Below are 20048 nucleotides of genomic sequence, written 5' to 3'. Positions count from 1 at the left end.
TCTTTCACTAATAGAGAGACCCAAACTGTGGACAAGCCCCAGAGTAAACTGGAGATCCCATGGTATATGTGTGTGTGTATGTATATGTAAACATGTATGTATGTGTATTATATATATATATATATATATATATATATATATATATATATATAGTAAGATATGGCCGGCCATGTACCCCGGCCAATACCCCCAAGCCGCCAGGTGGAGCCCTCCTTGCAGCATGGAGGTCCCCAGAAGACCAGCAGGGCATTATGGACCATGTAGTTTTTATGCACCGCCCTGCTGGATGCCATGGGGCCACGAGAGGAGCTGCAGGGAGGACCAAGAGTTCTTCATGCCCTATGACCCGGAAGTTCGTATAGGAAGAGCGACGAGGCTTCCGGGGTGAGAAAAAACATTATTTACCCTGACCCGGAAGGAATAAGGACTTGTGGACTGTTGGGCAGGAACACCTCCGGGTCAGGGAATATAAAAGGACTGTGGGAGCTCCAGACGATGAGCTGAGCTGGGAGGAAGGGTGGCTAAGTGTCTGGGCGAGGAGGAGACTTTATTAATAGTGTTTTGGGGTTTATTGTATGAGTAGTGTGGAGGGTGCTTGGTGCACAGAAGAACAAAATAAAAAGGTTCTGGACTTTTACCTGGTGTCTGGAGATGTACCTGAGGGTTCAAGGGTGCACTACTGCCCCCTACTGTCACAATATATATATATATATATATATATTAGAGATATCCAGAAAAAAAGGTTACAACAGCTATTAAAAAAAATATTTCAACCAAATTTACAGGGTATGTTCCAAAATATGTTTATTTCTCAACATAATCGCCGTCAACTTCGATGCACTTCTTCAGCCTGGGCACCAGCTGTTTTTATAACCTCGTCGAATATGCTCCGCTCCACCTCCGAAGGCCACTTGTCCACTGTCTCCTTCATCTCCTCATCGTTGGAAAAACGTTTCCCACCCAAAAATTCTTTCAGTTTGGTGAAAAGGTGAAAATCTGAGGGAGCAAGGTCTGGGGAATAGGGTGGGTGAGTAACAATATCCCATCCAAAGGACACAAGCAGGTCCTAAGTCACACGAGCGGTATGGGGTCTGGCGTTGTCGTGAAGGAATTAACACACCACGAGTCAGCATTCCCCTCCTTTTGTCTTTAATCTTTTTTTTCAATTTTTTTAGGGTCTCACAATATGTTTCAGCATTGATGGTGGTCCCTTTGGCCATGAAATCCACCAACAAAACCCTTTTTCTGTCCCAAAAGACAGATGCCATAATCTTCCGCTCTGAAAAGTGAACTTTGAATTTTTTTTCTGATGGGGAATGGGTATGGCGCCATTGTTGGGACTGCCTTTAGGACTTAGGAGTATAGTCACATACCCAAGTTTCGTCTCCAGTAACAATAGAGTCAAGGAACGCCTCACCCTCGATTTTATAATGCTGAAGAAATTCACGTACAGCCAAAACGCGATTTTGGCGATGTTCTGGAGTCAACATTTTTGGCACCCATCTTACACTCAGCTTCCTGTAATCAAGTTTATCTGAGACAATTTCACCCATGAGACTTCGTGAGATGTGTGGGAACATTTCATGAAGGGTGTCAATCGTCACACAACGATCACAGCGAATTTTGTCATCAACTTGCTGCAGAAGCTCTTCTGAAACGAGAGACGGCCTCCCACTCCTTTCTTCGTCATGAGTGTCAGTGCGACTTTCTTTGAACGACCTAACTCACTTGTAAACATTAGAACAATCTAGACGAGAACAGGCCATTCAGCCCAAAAAAGCTCGCCAGTCCTATCCACTTGTTTCCTCCAAGAAAACATTAAGTCGAGTTTTGAAAGTCCCTAACGTCTTACTGTCTACCACATTACTTGGTAGCTTATTCCAAGTGTCTATCGTTCTTTGTGTAAAGAAGAACATGCTGACGTGACATTACCTCAGGTCCATAAGTTTCCACAAGCTGACAATGGATCTCGGCCGCGGATTCGCGACGCAAAATGAGGAACTTGATGACCGAACGAATCTCGCATCGGTGGTAGATGGAGCAAACGGCCTCAGCAGAGACGGACAAACTCGCTTGCTGTGATGACATTTCACAACTGACTGACGTGGTCTTGGCCTTTTTTTTACCGTTAGGAACCCCTGCACCCTCCAGGGTGAATATCCCTCAAATATATATATATATATATCTATATATATATATATATCTATATATATATATATCTATATATATATATATATATATATATATATATATACTGTATATTGTAAGGGATGCCAGGGGCCATGACCCGGCGGGACGCCAGGAGGGACCGGAAGAGGGTCAGAGCCCTGCCTGGATCACGTGGGGTTTGCCTTCCGGGTTGCTTTGGGGGCCACGGGTCAAGGGCATGGAAGCCCTTCCCTGTAGGGGCCCGTGGTCACCGCCAGGAGGCCAATGCCTTGGGACTTGTTTCCCAGCACTCCCGCCACACCAGGAAGTGCTGGGGAAGACTTTGGAGGATACCCGGAGAGCTGCCGGGAGAACAGCCGGCACTTCCGCCACGCTGGGGCGTGGCTAGAGGAGGGATGCCGGGAACACCTGGGGGTCATCCGGTCCTGTATAAAAGGGGCCGTCTCCTTCATTCGAGCTGGAGTCGGGTGGAAGTAGGACGAAGCAAGAGGAGTGTGGAGGCGGCCCGAAGAAAGGCATTGTGGCCAGGAGTTGAGGACTATTTGGGGTTTGTGCACGTGACTGGGTCTTTGTGACCATTATTATTGTGTAAATATTGTAAATAAACGTGTGGTGGTGTTTTAAACAAGATGTCCGCCTGTCTGTGCCCGGGTGGCGTTCACAATATATATATACTAATAAAAGGCAAAGCCCTCACTGACTGACTGACTGACTGACTCACTACTAATTCTCCAATTTCCCATGTAGGTAGAAAGCTGAAATTTGGCAGGCTTATTCCTTACAGCTTACTTACAAAAGTTAAGCAGGTTTCATTTCGAAATTCTACACGTAACGGTCATAACGGTCGACAACGTCCGCCATGTTGAACTTTCTTATTTATGGCCCCATCTTAATGAAATTTGGTAGGCTGCTTAACTGCGCTAACCGAAAGAGATGTACTTTCTTATTTTGATGGTATGACGGCACTGTCAACCGTCATATTGAACTTTCCAACGTCACTAATTCTTCAACTTCCCGTGTAGGTAGAAGGCTTACCCCATCTTCACGAAATTTGGTAGGTGGCTTCCCTGCGCTAAACAAAACCGATGTATGTACTTATTTCGCTGGTATGACACCACTGTCGGCCGCCATATTGAAATTTCCAACGTCACTAATTCTCCAACTTCCCATGTAGGTAGAAGGCTGAAATTTGGCAGGCTCATTCTTTACAGCTTACTTACAAAAGTTTAGCAGGTTTCATTTCGAAATTCTACGCGTAACGGTCATAACGGTTGACAACGTCCGCCATGTTGAACTTTCTTATTTATGGCCCTATCTTCACGAAATTTGGTAGGCGGCTTCCCTGTGCTAACCGAAACCAATGTACGTACTTATTTCGGTGGTAAGATACCACTGTCGACCGCCATATTGAACTTTTCAACGGTCTTTGTTACTTATGGGCCCATCTTCAAGAAATTTGGTACGCGGGTTCCTAACGCTAACTGATTCCTACTTACATACATATATACGTCCATAGCCTGCAGCTCGGTCAACGTGTGAGGCGGCGTTGGGTCCCCCATCCCAATGCCTCCCACATTGTTGGCTGCCTGCCTATATAAGGCCGTCCATCGCTCCAGTCTCTACATTACTCGCCACGGGATTCACGTCTCCCTGCTGATAACTACAGCCTTTTAATTTAATCCACAGCTTCTCCGCTGTTTTATTGATCATTTATTACGATTATAGTTATTGTGTAGGTATTTTAGACTTACCTTACATTGTTTAGGTACCCATTTCCTTTATCATTCCAACCGTAACCCCATTAACATGTCTATCGAGGTGATCACCATCTATCAAAGAACTGTCACTTATCGAGTGGTTTCCATGCCCAGAGATGGCACCTGCCTTTTCCATTCTCTTTGTTACATATTGCACGGCCATATCAAGCTCACTCTTGATATTCGGAGGAACATTGTGTCTTATGTATTGAATGACTGGGACAGGTTCAAGGTGTGGACTGATGATGGTACAGGAGATAATTATACTACACAGGAGCACTATAAGAGTGAAATGCTTAAGCCCTTCACCTATGGTTCTGCATGTGAGTTGATGGCTGCCGCTGAATTGTTCAGTTGTCGCTTTCAAGTGTACACAAATGGCCAAATATTTTACACCTTTCGACAACCGCCAATGCCTCTTAAACATCTTATATTCACAGTTAACGATTTCAGTAGTGGACACTTTGATGTTAATGTTTAAACTCTCAAAAGCCGGATGTGAAGTTATCGATGAAACCGGTTGTATACTTACAATGCTTGGCAGATGCCGAATGTCTCTTCAACACAAGTCCTACAAATACTGTCGTAATTGAAACAAACCATGAAACTCAAACCGATTATGACAGCAGCAATCCAAGCTGTGAGATATGAAACAAGATTACTGTTCACATGGCCAACTGTATGTTGCATGCTCAAGAGTAATCTCAGCGTACAGCTTGGTCATATTACAATTGGAGGGCCGAACTCACAATGTGGTATACAAAGAGATCCATAACAAATAATTATTGGTATATTTTCCCTCAGTTTAAAAAGGTTTAATTTTCTTCTTAATAAAAATTTTAAGGCAGTACTTCGCGGCTGCGAAACGCGGGTATTTTGCTAGTATATAAATAAAAAAGATACTACTGCTACTAATGAATATGTAACTTAAAATTCATTGTGTCATATCTTGTCCCTTACTATTTTCTAAAATTTTCTGTATCTTTAAAGAGTATACTAAGACTTTTTGGCTTAGTGTTATTGATATTTTTCATTTGTAAGGCTTTGTTCTTCAGGCTTGGGCAAATTTGTGGCATATGAAATTTATTGTCAGTAATTGTAAAGTATTACACATAAGAAATAAAAATGTTAGGTTTGAAAACACAATGGCCGGTCCGGAAAATCGAGATTAAACCTTATGAGATGGATTTTGAAGTAATAGTGGACTCTAAGCTATCGACTTCTCAACAGTGTTCAAAAGTCATTAAGAAGGCAAACAAAATAATAGGATAAGTCCAAGGAGATTATGCTCAAGATTTATAATGCACTGGTGAGGCGTCATCTGGAGTACTGTGTGTAGTTTTGGTCTCCAGGCTACAAAAGGATATAGCAGCAATAGAAAAGGTCCAGAGAAGAGCAACTAGGCTAATATTCCAGGGATACAGGAGGTGAATTATGAGGAAAGCTGAGACTATACAGTTTAAGCAAAAGAACATTAAGAGGTGACATGACTGAAGTGTTTAAAATTAAGAAGGGAATTAGTACAGTGGATCGAAACTACAGTATTTTAAAATTAGTTAATCAAGAACATGGGGACACAAATGGAAACTTGTTAAGGGTACATTTCACACAAACATGAGGAAGTTTTTCTTTGCACAAAGAACGATAGACATTTGGAATAAGCTACCAAGTAGTGTGGTAGACAGTAAGACTTTAAGGACTTTCAAAACTCGATTCAACGTTTTTTGGAAGAAATAATTGGATAGGACTAGCGAGCTTTGTTGGGCTGAATGGCCTGTTTTTGTCTAGATTGTTCTATTGTTCGAATGTTCAAATATTATTATAGTAATATACAGTAATTCCACTTTATGTCAGTAAATATTTCTTAATAAATTCTTACACAACTGAATTTATGCGAGAAGGTAGGCAATGAAGGTGGGAAGGAAGTCTGGGAATCACAGCACAACTTTTGCCCTGATCCATAGTAGTTCAGTTCAATTGACCTTGCTCCAAACTACATCAGTGACCTTCTCCATCACTATGTGCTTGTCAGCCCACTAAGATCCTCTGATTCTGGCAATTTTATTGTGCCCCACACTAATCTACACTCCATGGGTGACAGGGCCTTCAACTGTATAGCGCCCAGACTCTGAAATGACCTACTGAAATTAATCAGGTCACCTGACTCCATTAATTCTTTTAAAAAACAACTCAAAACTCATCTGTTCGGGAAGGCTTTTAGCTCTACCTGACTTTATTACCCTTCTCTAACTCTACATCTATGTCAAGATGATCATGTAACCTGTATGTGTGTGTGCTAAACCATCAATTGTGTTGTCTGTTAGACTTTTTCTCTGAATTTACTATCTTACTCTTCTTTATTTATCTGGTTTAGTACAATGCTATATACTGTATACAACGTCGTTCTTTCTTAAACTCTGTGAAGTGCCTTGAGCATGGGAAAGGCACTATATAAATAAAATGTATTATTATTATTATTACTTTGTAACTTTATAAAAGTCAGGCAAAAGAAATTAACAAAGCTCACACTTTGCAGTGAATACCTATAGGCTCAAGTTGCCAATACAAAATTTTGCATGCACTTTTGCACATACACTCACATGAATCAGTCTAGTGTAAGAGTTGAATTTGAACCATGGTCCAATGTGCACACATCATGTGTCTGACTCTCATATCCTTCTGAGTTTATGCTGTTATTTTATTATTCACTATGATAAATGTATTTCTTGTTGTTTTATACTGTATAACCCCTTAAGAGAAAATGTTATATTTATGGCATAACCATTCTTTTATAGTACTATATTTCCTGTTTATTGTATCCAGTTGGATCATAAAAGAATTAGGCCATTGTTCTTTACTTTTCGGGAAACAAGATGTATGTGGAGAAACTCACACATTTCCTAAAATAAAAATAAGAATGAAAATAATACATTCAAAAAGTAACATACATACTAAACAAACAGGACTATCAATCAAATTGTGGTCATCTAAGGTATGAACATCTGTCATGTCCCATTAGCAACTAGGTGTAACCAATCTTGTTAAAAGTTTTCTGACTATGCAATGAATTCCTTTTAAGGAATTATGATCTAATCAACGAACTGTATAAATATAGCATAGAGGACACTTTTTTCTTTGTAGCTTTGTGGCTAACATGTAATGCACTTGTTACCTCTTGCGAGATTTAGATAAACAATAATGACTGATGCGTTCTCCTGCCTATGTTTTATTGCTTAAAATAGGGACATTCCAATAGGGGGTGTCTGTATTTAAAATTTTCTTCCACAGTTTCTGGCACCCAATGTGGGGCTCCGAAGTTCACCTGGTGAGGGGACCCCACTCAGACCTGGAACCTCAAGAAGAAGAGGCCGGCAAATAATTAGTGTATGGTGGGACCAGATCCAGCAAACTTTAGATCTGGCCTGTTCCCAATCCACCGCTGGGACCCAAGATACAGGAACTACGGAGTCTGTGTTGAGGAGATTCAAACCCACGGTCATGTAGGAGAAAGTTCAAACTATATATAATTTAAAGATTACAATAGTGTTTTTTCTCTACTGGTTATACATAAAGGGGGGAATAAAATAAATAAAACATTAAAAAAAAAAAAAACCTCAGCAGAGTAAGAGAACAATCCAGGCATCTGTTGGTATTGGGTTGTTCAGAATCCAGGCTCCCATCAGTGGCTAGATAGGACCGGTATAGGATTCAGTCCCCTGTCGTTGGCTAGATGGGGGTAAAGATCGGAGCTCCAGGAATATATCTCTCTATTATTAAAATAATCCTGCAGATAAACAGCAGGGCAATGAGATGTGATCTTATAAGATCACAGAAGACACTTAAAAGACCTGCAAGACTAAAGAGATTGGCCACGGAGCATCTCATGGGGACCTTAAACATGAGACTTTGTGCCAAGAGATTGACCCAGGACTGTCTCGCAATGATGTAGAACATGAGATTCTTGAAAGACATGCCCTACTTACAACCAAATAACAGCATGGGCAGGAACACACTCAGTCGTGTTTTAGCTTTGAGCACACACATATCAAGGCCTCTCAGCGCATATAAAGCATATAAGGACAATACGTTATAAATGAAACGTAGACGACTAAGTGAAGAAGAAATCAGCGTGGAGAAAAGAGACAAAAAAGAAAAAGAATAATCTAGGTGCAAATTCAGAAAATAAGGAAAGTAATTATCAGCCCGGAACAAGTGGAATTGCAAAAAAAGTACGTCCACGTCCAAACACATGCAGAGCAGGTTACAGATTATGAAAGCAGTGGAATTCAAAAGGCTCAAAAAAAAAACAAAAAAAAAACACGTTGGCGCGATATACATGTGGAGAAAGTTAAAGATTATGAAAGTAGGAAAATTAGAAAGTATAAAAAAAAAGAAAGTAAAGATTGCAGCAATGCAAACAAACTGAAATTATTACTCGAAAAAGGGAAAGTAATCACCACAAACCAGGTGTCATTGAAACAAAAGCAGGACAAAGCGAGGTCAAAAATAAAAGACAGTGTAGAAAACAAAGTAAAATGTCATAAAAAGATTAAAAAACAAGGGGCCAAATGCATGCAGAGCAGGTTAGAGATAATGAAAAATGGAATTCAAAAGACTCGTAGAAACACATGCAGAGCAAGATGCAGAATATGAAAGCAGAAAAAAAAACGACAGTGTCAAAAGAAAGTAAACATTGAATTAGCCCAAAAAAAAAAAAGACATTATTACTTGGAGAAATACCGAAAAGGCGAATAGAGATTGAATATATGGACATAGGTGATATGTCAGAAGTATGTAAATATTTTAAGGCTTTGAAGTTTAAGTGAAGAGAATTTAAAAACGGAGTTTACCTCGCATGAATTTATTGGTTACTTTGCAAAAAAAATTATTAACTGCTGATGATGTACATCGTTTTGTCTATGCTGAAATTAAAAGCAGAGAAACCTATCCTGAACTATGGTACAAAGTCATTAAACATATCTCACAGACCTCATTTAAAAAATTTAACATGTTGGCACTCGAAATATTCCGAATATTCTTTTTACTGAAGTTCTGAAATAAAAGTAAAATTATTGAAATAGCAACAATTCAAAGAATAAAAAAATCCTAAAAGTGTGTATCTGGAAATCCAATCACGGGGGTTGGCGAGCGAAGCAAGCAGAGGTCAAAGCCCCCTAGTATATTTTATTTATATATATATATATATATATATATATATATATATATATATATATATATATATATGTGCGTTTTATGCATATATATGTATATAGAGAAATATACATAAGACAAGATAAATATATCTGGGTGACAAAGTGTGATATTCTAAGGTTTGCTGTGGAGGGAACTGTGTGAGGCTTTGAAAATGGGATGTGGACAAAGTAAAGAGAGTCGAAGTATGCCCTACCAGTGATAACTGTGTGAAATACAGATTTGAACGCGAAGGCTTAGATAAAAAAAAAAGAAAGGAAAAGAAAAAAGGTGGATCTCCCCATCAATTAATAGAGTAGAAGACAGGTTTAAAGTTTAGAATAGAGTGTAAGAAATGACAGAGTAATGGAAGGTGGCCAGAGGAAGGGAAAGGAGATTTAGATGAGGTGCAGGAGATAAAGAGAATGTTAATGGCAAAAGTTAATTCAGGATGTTGTTTCTTGGGTCCATATAGGATGGACAAGTTTGAAAAATGGGAAAGTGTAATAAAGGATAGAGCATTAGACAGTCAGGAAACATGCAGATGATTTAGCAGCCAAGGCATGCATCGATCAAGAGAAAAATAAAGAGCAAGAAAAAATTATTGCAGTTTTGAGCACTATCAAACAAAAAGGGGATAAACTGAAGGAAAAGAGAAAAAGATGTTTATAGGAAAAGGAAGGATGGCACGTTTGAACCGTTACACTATCCAGCATTGCCTCCTCCTTATCTCCCACAACCTCAGCCTTTTGATCTTCAAGCTCAAGGCGAACAGGAATCAAAATCTGAGGAGGAGGAGGAAGGAGAGTTCCTTCCTGCAGTTGCTAGTTTTCAGTTAGACATGGTGCCTGCCCTTCCGAGTGCGCCTTGTGTGTCTTTGGCTCCGCTGGTGCAGTTTAAAAAGGAAGGTGTGACCACAAGAGCTCAAGCACATGCTACCAGGGGAGAAAATCAACACATTCTCCCATTAATTTAAATTCCCAATCCCGATAATAAATAAGCTCAGCCTAATTCAGATAATAACTCCTAGATTCCATTAAATTCAGTGTAATTGGCATATGCAAGAATTAAAAGAAGTAGCTACAGAATAACCTTCCCCTGATGAGGTGGGGGGCAGGACATTTGTTGAGAGCCTGCAGGCTATGGATGATATGTATAAACCCAGTGGACAGAAGTGGGCTATGGTTCTGAGTCGAAAACGTAAGAGTGCATGGAATGATGTTAAGGGGGAATGGAATGATCCCCCAAGAGACAAAAATTTTTACGCACAGTTGGATGCATTAAAGGGACATATTGAAAATAAATTCAAGAAAGGCTCGGATTGGTTAAAATTAACATCAGCCCGGCAGAAAGATGATGAGAGTGTGTCTGAATGGGAACATCGTCTGCCTGAGTTGATGGACAATTACTCTGGTATTGTATTGGCTGATGAAAAGCAGAGGGCAATGGTTTCATTGTTAATAAATGGATTTAAACCCGAGTTACAGAAGGCTACTACACTAATTTGCTTAGGATGGGAAAATAAAAAGATGGATGATGTCCACCCATATGCTGTTCATGCTGAACGCGATATTAGTGAAAAACAAATTAAGACTCAAAGTAAGTTGCTGGCAGCACAATTGGCATTCTATTCTGGAGAACCGGCAGGCCAAGGTAGGGGTCAAGGAAGAGGGTCATACAGGGGTGGGAAAAGGGATTTCCAGTTTCAGAAACAAGGTGACAGCAGAATACCTGGTTTACAGGATGGAGGAGAACATGCATGTTATTTGTGTAGCCAATTGGGGCACTGCCCAAATCGCCCTGTGCAACCCAATCAGGCCAGCACAGAGGATACTGTGCAGTTGCCAGTGCTCCAGACCTTGTCTGAGACCCCTGCCCAGGTGTGGCCACAACCCTAGGGATTTGTGGGAATGAGCGACGTGATGGGCCAGTACGGCGCCCTAACTTGGTAACCTGAAGCTGACCCAGTGTATACTCTCCTAGTTGATGGTAGATCACTGTCCTTCCTAATGGACACTGGCACAACTAGGTCTACTCTGCAATCCTCCCAGGTGCCAGGAATCCCCACCACTGAAAAGACTGTGAATGCTGTTGCAGCAGCCGGCGGTCCGCATCATATGCATCAGTCTGTACCTGTAAGTGTTGTTTGACCTTTAAACTCATTTACTGTCTCTCATTTCTTTTTGCTCAGTGACGCTTGCCTGGTGAATCTGCTTGGATGTGATCTGATTGCGAAGCTACAAGTTTCACTGACTGTCTCTCTTACGGGCACATATATCACTTCACAGGCACTTGGACTGTTTTCTCTTCAGTGCCCCACCTATTATGCAGCATGGGTGCTCAAGGACAATTATTTTCTTCCCACCAAGATTCCTCAGGGTTTGACCCAGCTCTCTTAGCTGCACTGTACAGCTCACTATTTTGATCATCAGTTAGATGAGTCATGGACTGCATATTTTGAGACTTGTCTCTCTAAAGAAACAATTTTACTTTTCAGACAATAAAGCTGCAGCAGCCATTCACTTCACTGAACAGCGCATATGGTTTTTCCCAGTCTCCGTCTCACACGTTTCCTATGCAAAACTGTCTCTATCCAGTGGAAGGATTTAGCATGTGGGTTAGACATTGTGAGATATTGAAGGACTGGAAGCACAAAGGTCAGGGTGTTTGGGTGTCTCCCACAGGGGTTCAAAAGATTGAAGTTGAATGAACAAGTAGGGGTAGTTCAGAGAGTATTAGAGTCAGGTTCACCCTGTCACCATCTCCTCCTCTGTCCCCTCCCACATTCCCATAGTTCGATAAGCTCCCTTCTACTTTGGGGGCACAAGGGAAAAATGATTTTGGTCATATTAAAGGGGCTGAGCCTTTAGTTGTCCATCCCAAGTCGCAATATGGTCCCCATAAAGCTCAGAACCCACTCCCAGTGGAGGCTGAGGAAGATATTCAATCAATCAATCAACATTTATTTATATAGCACATATTCATACAAAAAAATGTAGCTCAAAGTGCTTTACAAAATGAATAGAGAAACAGAAGACACAATAAAAGATAAATATAAGTCAACATTAATTAACATAGAATAAGAGTAAGGTCCGATGGCCAGGGTGGACAGAAAAAACAAAAAAAACTCCAAGTAAAGTTCATTCAGATTTGGTGCAACAGTTAAAATCTTCTATTCTCCAGTAAATTCTCCCATACTCCCTGTAAAAAAAGAAGACGGATCCTGGAGGTTCATCCAGGACTAGAGCTGCCATTTACCCGAGATCACCTATTGTGCCTAACACTGCAACTGCCCCATCAACAGCAAACTAGTTTTCTGTGATTGACTTAACAAATGCATTATTTTCTGTTCCTGTTCACCCAGATTCTCAATTTTGGTTTGCATTCACATTTAAGGGTAAAAGATGGACTTGGACAGTTATGCCTCAGGGCTACACTGAAGTGTTTTTGGTCAAAAACTAGCTTGTAGTTTAGAGGGCTTTATTCCTCCTAGAGGCAGTGTTTTATTCAGTATGTAGATGATCTGTTGCTTTGCTCCAACTCAAAGGAGAATTGTAAAACGGCCACCAAAGCTTTACTTTTCTGTCTAGCAGAAAATGGCCATAAAGTTTCACGCTCTAAACTCCAGCTGGTTACACAAAAAGTTAAATGTCCAAGTTATATTTTAACTCCAGGAGAACAGTCTATTTCCGACTCCTATATCAAGGCCATAAGACTTATGCATCGTCCTTAAACTAAGCAACTGTTGCTATCTCTTCTAGGAATGAATGGCTATTGCTGACAGTGGATCCAAAATTTTGCAAAACGGGCACGTCCTTTACACGACCTGGTTTATGGAAAAGATATTGCCCCGACAGATCCCATTGAGTGGACCCCTGAAGCAGATACGGCCCTACTCAATTTAAAACAAGCTCTGACGTCAGCCACTGTCCTTGGAATTCCAGATTACAAAAAGATTTGTTTACCTTTATGTTGATAAAAGGAAAGTGTTCATGTCTTCTGTTTTGACCCAGTACCATGGTGATCGACAAAGAACAGTTGCATGCTATTCCAAAAGTTTGGATCCTGTTGCTTCTGCTTTTCCAGCTTGCTTGCAAGACATTGCAGCAGCCACGGAGGCTCTTTATTGTGGAGACATTGTTCTTATGCACCGAATGGTTGTTCATGTTCCTCATTCTGTACATTCTATTCTAGTTCAGGCTCACACGTCTCATCTCAATTCTGCACGCCTAACGCATTATCAAAATGTTCTTTTAATTTTAGCTAACATTACTCTTGAGCGTTGTATTACTTTGAACCCTGCCACTTTGCTTCTTACAGCAGAGGATGGTGAACCCCATGTTTGCAGGCAAGTAATTTTTCATGTTACTAAACCTTGCTCTGATTTAGCCGACATTCTTCTTGATTCAGGCCATGTTGAGTTTGTTGATGGGTGTTTCCTACGTCTTCCAGATGGTCCCCCCTCTGTCAGCTATGATGTGGTAAGAGATAACACCTTAGTGGAAGGTGCCAAGCTACCTTCCTCTTGGTTTGCTCAGGCCGCTGAAATCTTTGCATTGACACATGCGTGCCAATTGCATAAGGGGGAAGATGTAACAATTTAAACAGATTCAAGATATGCCTTTGGGGTGTGCCATGATCATGGCTTGCTCTGGAAAGTAAGGGGATTTAAAACAAATAAAGGAAAACCTATTCAGCATCACACATTGGTTGAAAGCTTGCTAAATGCAATTATGGAACTAAAACAAATTGCTGTGGTAAAATGCCAAGCACACATGGATGGACAGGATCCTGTAGGCCATGGCAATGCGCAAGCAGACTATTGGGTGAAATAGGCTGAATATAGGTTGGATGCACCAGTGTTTCCTGTTACACTAGCCACTTTAGCGCAAGCTGCACCACTTAATCTAAATGTAACTTTTTTACAGGCTAATATGTCTCCTGCTGAGCACCGGATGTGGATTCGAGGAGGATACTAAGATTCCAATGAAGTGTGGAGACACACACAGACTAAGAATCCTTTTCTTTCAATGTCTTCTTTTCCAGGATTTGCAAAAGCTGCACATGGTATTGAACATGCTTCTAAAGATGCAATGGTGGCATGGGTAGAACAATTCTGGAGAGCTCTAGGGTTTCAGCAACATGTAGCAGCGTATTGTCGAGTGTGTGGTCTACATGAGGTTTAACATGGGTAAAAACATACAGGTAGGACAAACTGTTATCCTTTTTCGGATGGCCCGTTTGACCATTTGCAGATAAATTTTATTGAGCTAACCCCATCAAAGGGTTACAAATATTGTCTTGTCATAATTGATGTGTTCTGTAGGTGGGTGGAAGCTTTCCCTTGTAGGCATGCAGATACAAAATCAGTAGCAAAGGCCTCGGTAAGGGAGGTGATGCTCCGGAAACTACACTCAGACAATAGGTTACATTTTATTAATTCAGTGATCCATCATTTAGCCGAATGGCTACAAATTGACTTAAAACAGTATTGTGCTATCATCCACAGAGTGGAGGCATGGTGGAAGGGGCAAATCAGACATTGAAACTGAAACTTGCTAAAGTATGTGAGGAGACTGGCTTAAACTGACCAGATGCCCTCCCACTGGTTTTGACTGCTAACACATAGACATTTAGGACTCTCTCCTTTTGAGGTTCTGACGGGAAGACCAATGTCTTTCCCATTCCCTGGTGGGAGAATCGAACTGGAAACCATTGATGGAGATCTTTCTCATTTTCTTTCAGGGTGACAGAGGGTGCTGAAGAGTGTCCATTCCCAGTTAAAGGAGTCCTGGCGAGTATCCCCATCTGCTGACACTGAGAATGAGAATACCACCATAGGTGATTGGATGTTGGTTCGAGACGCTCAACGAAAACACTGGAACCAGCCCCGGTGGAGAGGACAGCACCAAGTTCTTCTGTCTACTCAACATGCTGAGAAGGTTGAGGGCATCCATTCCTGGATCCACCCTTTCCACTGCAGAAAGAATTCCTTGTTGACGACACCATGAAAATGCAGAACTTAAAAATTCATGTACCCACAGTGCTTATTTCTTTATTTATGCTGTTTGTCTTGTATGAGGCTTTATCCATTGTTATACAATCTATTGGCTCTTGCTCTCTGGGGAAAGGAACAAAGTCCTCAGACGACTTTATCCATTTTAATGTGTCTAATGTGTGTCAGCTGTTTTCTTTACCTTTTCAGGTGTCACCCTGGGTTCAGACAGATAACATGTGGTGGGCTCTTATGAACTATACTGTGTCTGGAATGAAAAATTAATCATGTTATGTTTGCTCTTGACCACGACCCGATTTGCGGGATGTTCCCCATATATACAATGTTGAGACCTGTAATACATTTTAAAGATGGTTACAATCCCCACACTGTGGGAAGGATACCTCTACTGAGAATGTTACTGATTGGGCACATTATGAGTTTTCACAAATGGTTCGCATAGATAAGATGGGTATACTAGATCCTATATGACCATGAATCTACAGTATATGCTTCTTATGGAAAGTTATTTGTATCAGTCCCATTTCACATCACGATGTAATTATTCTCATATCTGGCCACAAACTGACACCCCTACCCCATATGCTACTCAGATAACACCAGGTAATATATATGAGCTATCTGTGGAATGGTACAAATGCAGTTGGTACATTCCCTGTAAACTGTTCCTCTATTGCTTCATTGAAGTACAGGAATGAAAGTCAGTGTGGTCCTGACAAGTTTAAACCCAATACTTGCTCTCTTTCTTTTCAGAATCGCTCATTAGCAGACAGTTTTTGGGCCTGTGGTCGAATGAGGGGGGGCAGTCTCCTAAGGGCAGGTCTTCCAAGTGACTGGGGTAGGACTTGTGCTTTGGTAATGGTTGCTCATGGCATTCTTATTTCCCCCTTTATAGGCCCTGTTTCTTTACTTCCTTATTCTCGATGAAGACAATCTTCGTCTGCCATTTCTGAGTATGAGTCTCACCCTAAAGTAAACATCAATGAGACAAAACAACCCAAAGGTATCCCACACAAGTATAAGGGTCGGGATGAGGTGGCTGCTGGATGGGAATCTCTTTTTCCCTCGTAACAATCATTAAGAATGTTGAATGGATTAATTATATATATTATAATTAGCAGCATTTCATTAACTTTAGCAGAGATGCTTTTAATGAGCTAGGTGAGCAACTTCATGCCACTTCTCAGAAGGTATGGCAAAATTGTTTAGCATTAGATATGCCTTTAGCTCAGCAAGGTGCTGTACATGTGTGTTATGTTTGGTGAAAAATGTTGTACTTTTATTCCTAATAACACTGCCCCTAATAGGTCCTTTACTTGCACACTAGAGAGAATGGAACTTTTTCTTTTGAACTTAAGGCTGATTCTGGTTTTGCCCCCTCGTGGTAGTTTCCTACACAATTGTTCATTGATCTTTTTGGATAATCTGGTAGCTGGTTCACTTAGGTTGAGGTAGTAATTCTTGTGATTTTAATCGTTGGTCTCATTTTTTGCTGTTGTCTCCCTATTCTTTGTAATGTTAATGTCAAATATGATGTCTAACACTATGATAAATAATATGGTCTTATGAGTCTCCCCTACAAACCTAACTGTCCCTTCTCTGAATGATCTTAATGATTCCAAAGCTTTTCCTTTTCAAATTACTGATATTGATGATATGTAAGAAAGTGAACCGTTTCGGTTCAAAGGGAGGAGTGTAAGAGTTGAATTTGAACCCTGATCCAATGTGAACCCAGCATGTGTCCGAGTCTCATATCCTTCTGAGCTTATGCTTAAATGCTGTTGCTGTTATTTTATTATTCACTATGATAAATTTATTTCTTGTTATTTTATATAATCCCTTAAGAGAAAACGTTATATTTATGGCATAACCATTCTTCTATAGTGCTAAGTTTCCTGTTTTTTTGTACCCAGTTGGATCATAAAAAAATTGCACATCTCTTAAAATAAAAATAATGAAAATAATACATTCAAAAAGTCACGTACATCCTAAACAAACAGGAATATTAATCAAATTGTAGTCATCTAAGGTATCTATATCTACCATGTCCCGATAGCAACTACATGTAACCAATCATGTTAAATGTTTTCTGATTATGTAATGAATTCCTTTTAAAGAATAGTGACCTAATCAATGAATTGTATAAATATAGTGTAGAAGACACTTTTGTCTTTGTAGCATGTGGCTAACATGTAATGCACTTGATACTTCTTGCGAGATTTAGATAAAAAATAATGATTGATGCTTTTTCCTGCCTGTGTTTTATTGCTTAAAATTGGGGCATTCCAGTGGGGGGTGTCTGTATTTAAAATTTGCTTCCACACTTGCCAGAAAAACTTAATTTTAAAAGTAACAAGGGCTTTACTCTTTCCAATTGGCTGCTCTATATTGGTGCAGAATGAGTGTTAGTGTCAAAGTTAGGTATTGCCCTTCGTACAGTGCTATAAACACTTTTGCATTATGCAAATTGCATTATTTCACAGTAACATGGATATATCTGATATTTTCATTTTAAAAGCTGTCTGTCTACTCCAGCATTTTTAGATCATTTTGTAAAAGTTTATTATCCACAGTAAAACTTCAGAAATTGGCAAATTGTTTCTTGGGCATGCATAGTTTGTCAGAGCTGCCTAAAATAAATCAAAATTCCAGGAAAAAACAAAACTGATTTTTTATCTGAACAGAGATATGTTATGAAAGAGTATAAGACCAAATAAAACCTGTTTGGAAATAAGATTTAACCTGTGGGATGTGCTTGAAAAACAAGTTCGATCCATGGAGGCCCCATCTCACAACTTAAAGGACTTAAAGGATGTGTTGCTAGAGTGTTGGTGCTAGATATCACAGGACACAGGTGTGCAATAGAAACCACAGCATAGAGAGAAGTGTGTACATTGCTTCTTACAGGAAAAGGCGATGGAAAAAGTGCACTTGAATAAAAGTGCACTTTTGTTATACTTTTACACCAATATATGTTCCTGTGTTTGAACGACATGGCCAGATGGGGAGTGTCTGATGATTGCATATAGCGCCGAAGTTACTGGTCTTTACCATTCTTTCCTCTGCATGTCCTGGAGTACAAAAGAAACAGCATACAGCAACATGCGGGGACTGGCAGGAACACTCAATAAAACTGAATAAAAAGAAAAGCAAGTGACGGTGAGATACGAAGAAGGCAGCTTCACCAGCGTTTGTGTGTCAGAACCCTTTGGTGGGGGGGAGGGGCGTTAGTATGCATCGTGGTACACTGCAGAGCTATAGCGCGTCTTTAGTGAAAACAGCCGTGTCAGATGGGGTTGTATGGATTGATTCTGAACGCGACTGAGAGAATGAAAAGTGAATTAAAAAAAAAAAAAGCTAACCTTTACAAAGATCATAAATTGCACCGGCAGTTACAGACTGAAATCAAATGTATGCTTTTATTCTAAAACAGTAAGACTAAGATCAGTTTACTTCTCAAAACGGAGGGGCGCAGGATCGAACTCGTGACCTCTTGATTCCCAAGCGGGGGTAGAGTCTATTAAACCACAGAGACAGTTACAATAAAGTGGTGTCAATGTCGCATGTTTAGGCGGCTTTTTGTTTCTGCAGTTCTATTTTTGAATATAAGCGCAATTGTGTTATTCTTGTGAAAATGTTTCTTTGCTATTTGGACTTCAGGCTTCATACATTATATAGTTTATGCCTACATTTTGTCATCTACTACTAGAATATAAAAAAACGTTTCTGTTTTAACAATGTGTTGACACAGATTACTGTAGAAACGGAACAGACATGAAATGCATGTGTTCCAAATAACGATCTATTATTTCCACTCTAAAACTCCACTTCACTCCCAGATACTCCATCAAGGCATGAGCTGAGAGAAGTTCGTGCACGTTCTAAATTGGTGGGGGGATGGAATAGTCGGCTGCTCCAAGCTTCTCTTTATCAGCACATTTAGAAGACTAAAGGCGCTGGCGGAGAGGTGTGAAGGGATTTAAGAAGCGATTTAAGGTGGGACGGAATTACGAGTTTTTTCATAGGCTCTGGTAATTCTAGTGTTAAAAAGAAGGACATCTAAATAATAAAAAAAAGACTTTATGACCAACACACTCCAAACCTCCACTACCTCTTTTGCTATATACTGTGTTTGATTTCTGTATGTCTAATCATTTTCCTCTGATGACACCTGGTAGGTTGTTGAAAGCTTAAAAATAAAAAACTTTTTAATATATGGGATTCATTTTCTCCCTTTATGGATTACTAGAAAAGAAATACACTGAAATAATCTGAAATTTACAATATTCATTTACTATCACACATTTACAATCATAGCACTGCTAAATAAACTACAATCAACAGACAAATAGGCAAGTTTTACATAATTTTTTTGTGAACTTCTTTTCAGGCTGTATATATTAAAATAGAATAACTTGCTAAATATTAAAAAAAATGTATTATATTAACATAGCACAAAAATAATGCAGTGTAAAACCATCCAAATTTAAATGTAATTTTAAACTACAAACTTGTAAACAAGCTTTGCCCAAGTACAACCTGTCTTTGTATTTTCAAATTAAATACCTTAGATTGTCATGTTTCTTTTTAGGAAAATAAGTGTGTCAAAATTTTCTGCATGTATTTCTGGCCTTTCTGCTGCGACAACATTCCCTGCTGTTGAAAACACTTGCTCATGCAACTTGCAAGTATTGGGAATTTGCCTGCATTATCTCTCTACCAATCTAGAAGACTGCTGTTGTTGGAAAAAACAACATCTGCTGCTATATAACTCCACCTTTCTAGAACCTATCCTACTTCTGGTTCAGTAACCCTGAAATACCACCAAGTATATCCTTTAATGCTTTTTTTTCATTGGGATATCTTCTGAGAAGCCACATTATCTGGTTGTGTCCTGTGTTCTATCTTGGTCTCAT

General features: G+C 39.9%; 1 protein-coding gene across 1 annotated transcript in view; it reads right to left on the bottom strand.

Moving 5' to 3' along the window:
* elp3 (elongator acetyltransferase complex subunit 3) overlaps window positions 1-20048 on the bottom strand; it is a 412219-nt gene that overhangs the window by 91127 nt on the left and 301044 nt on the right. The window lies entirely within an intron of this gene.

This window comes from Polypterus senegalus, chromosome 3 (genome assembly GCF_016835505.1).
Source record: "Polypterus senegalus isolate Bchr_013 chromosome 3, ASM1683550v1, whole genome shotgun sequence".
Taxonomy (NCBI): Eukaryota; Metazoa; Chordata; class Cladistia; order Polypteriformes; family Polypteridae; genus Polypterus; species Polypterus senegalus.
The sequence above is the reverse complement of the archived record's forward strand: the minus strand, read 5'-3'. Positions and strand labels throughout refer to the sequence as shown.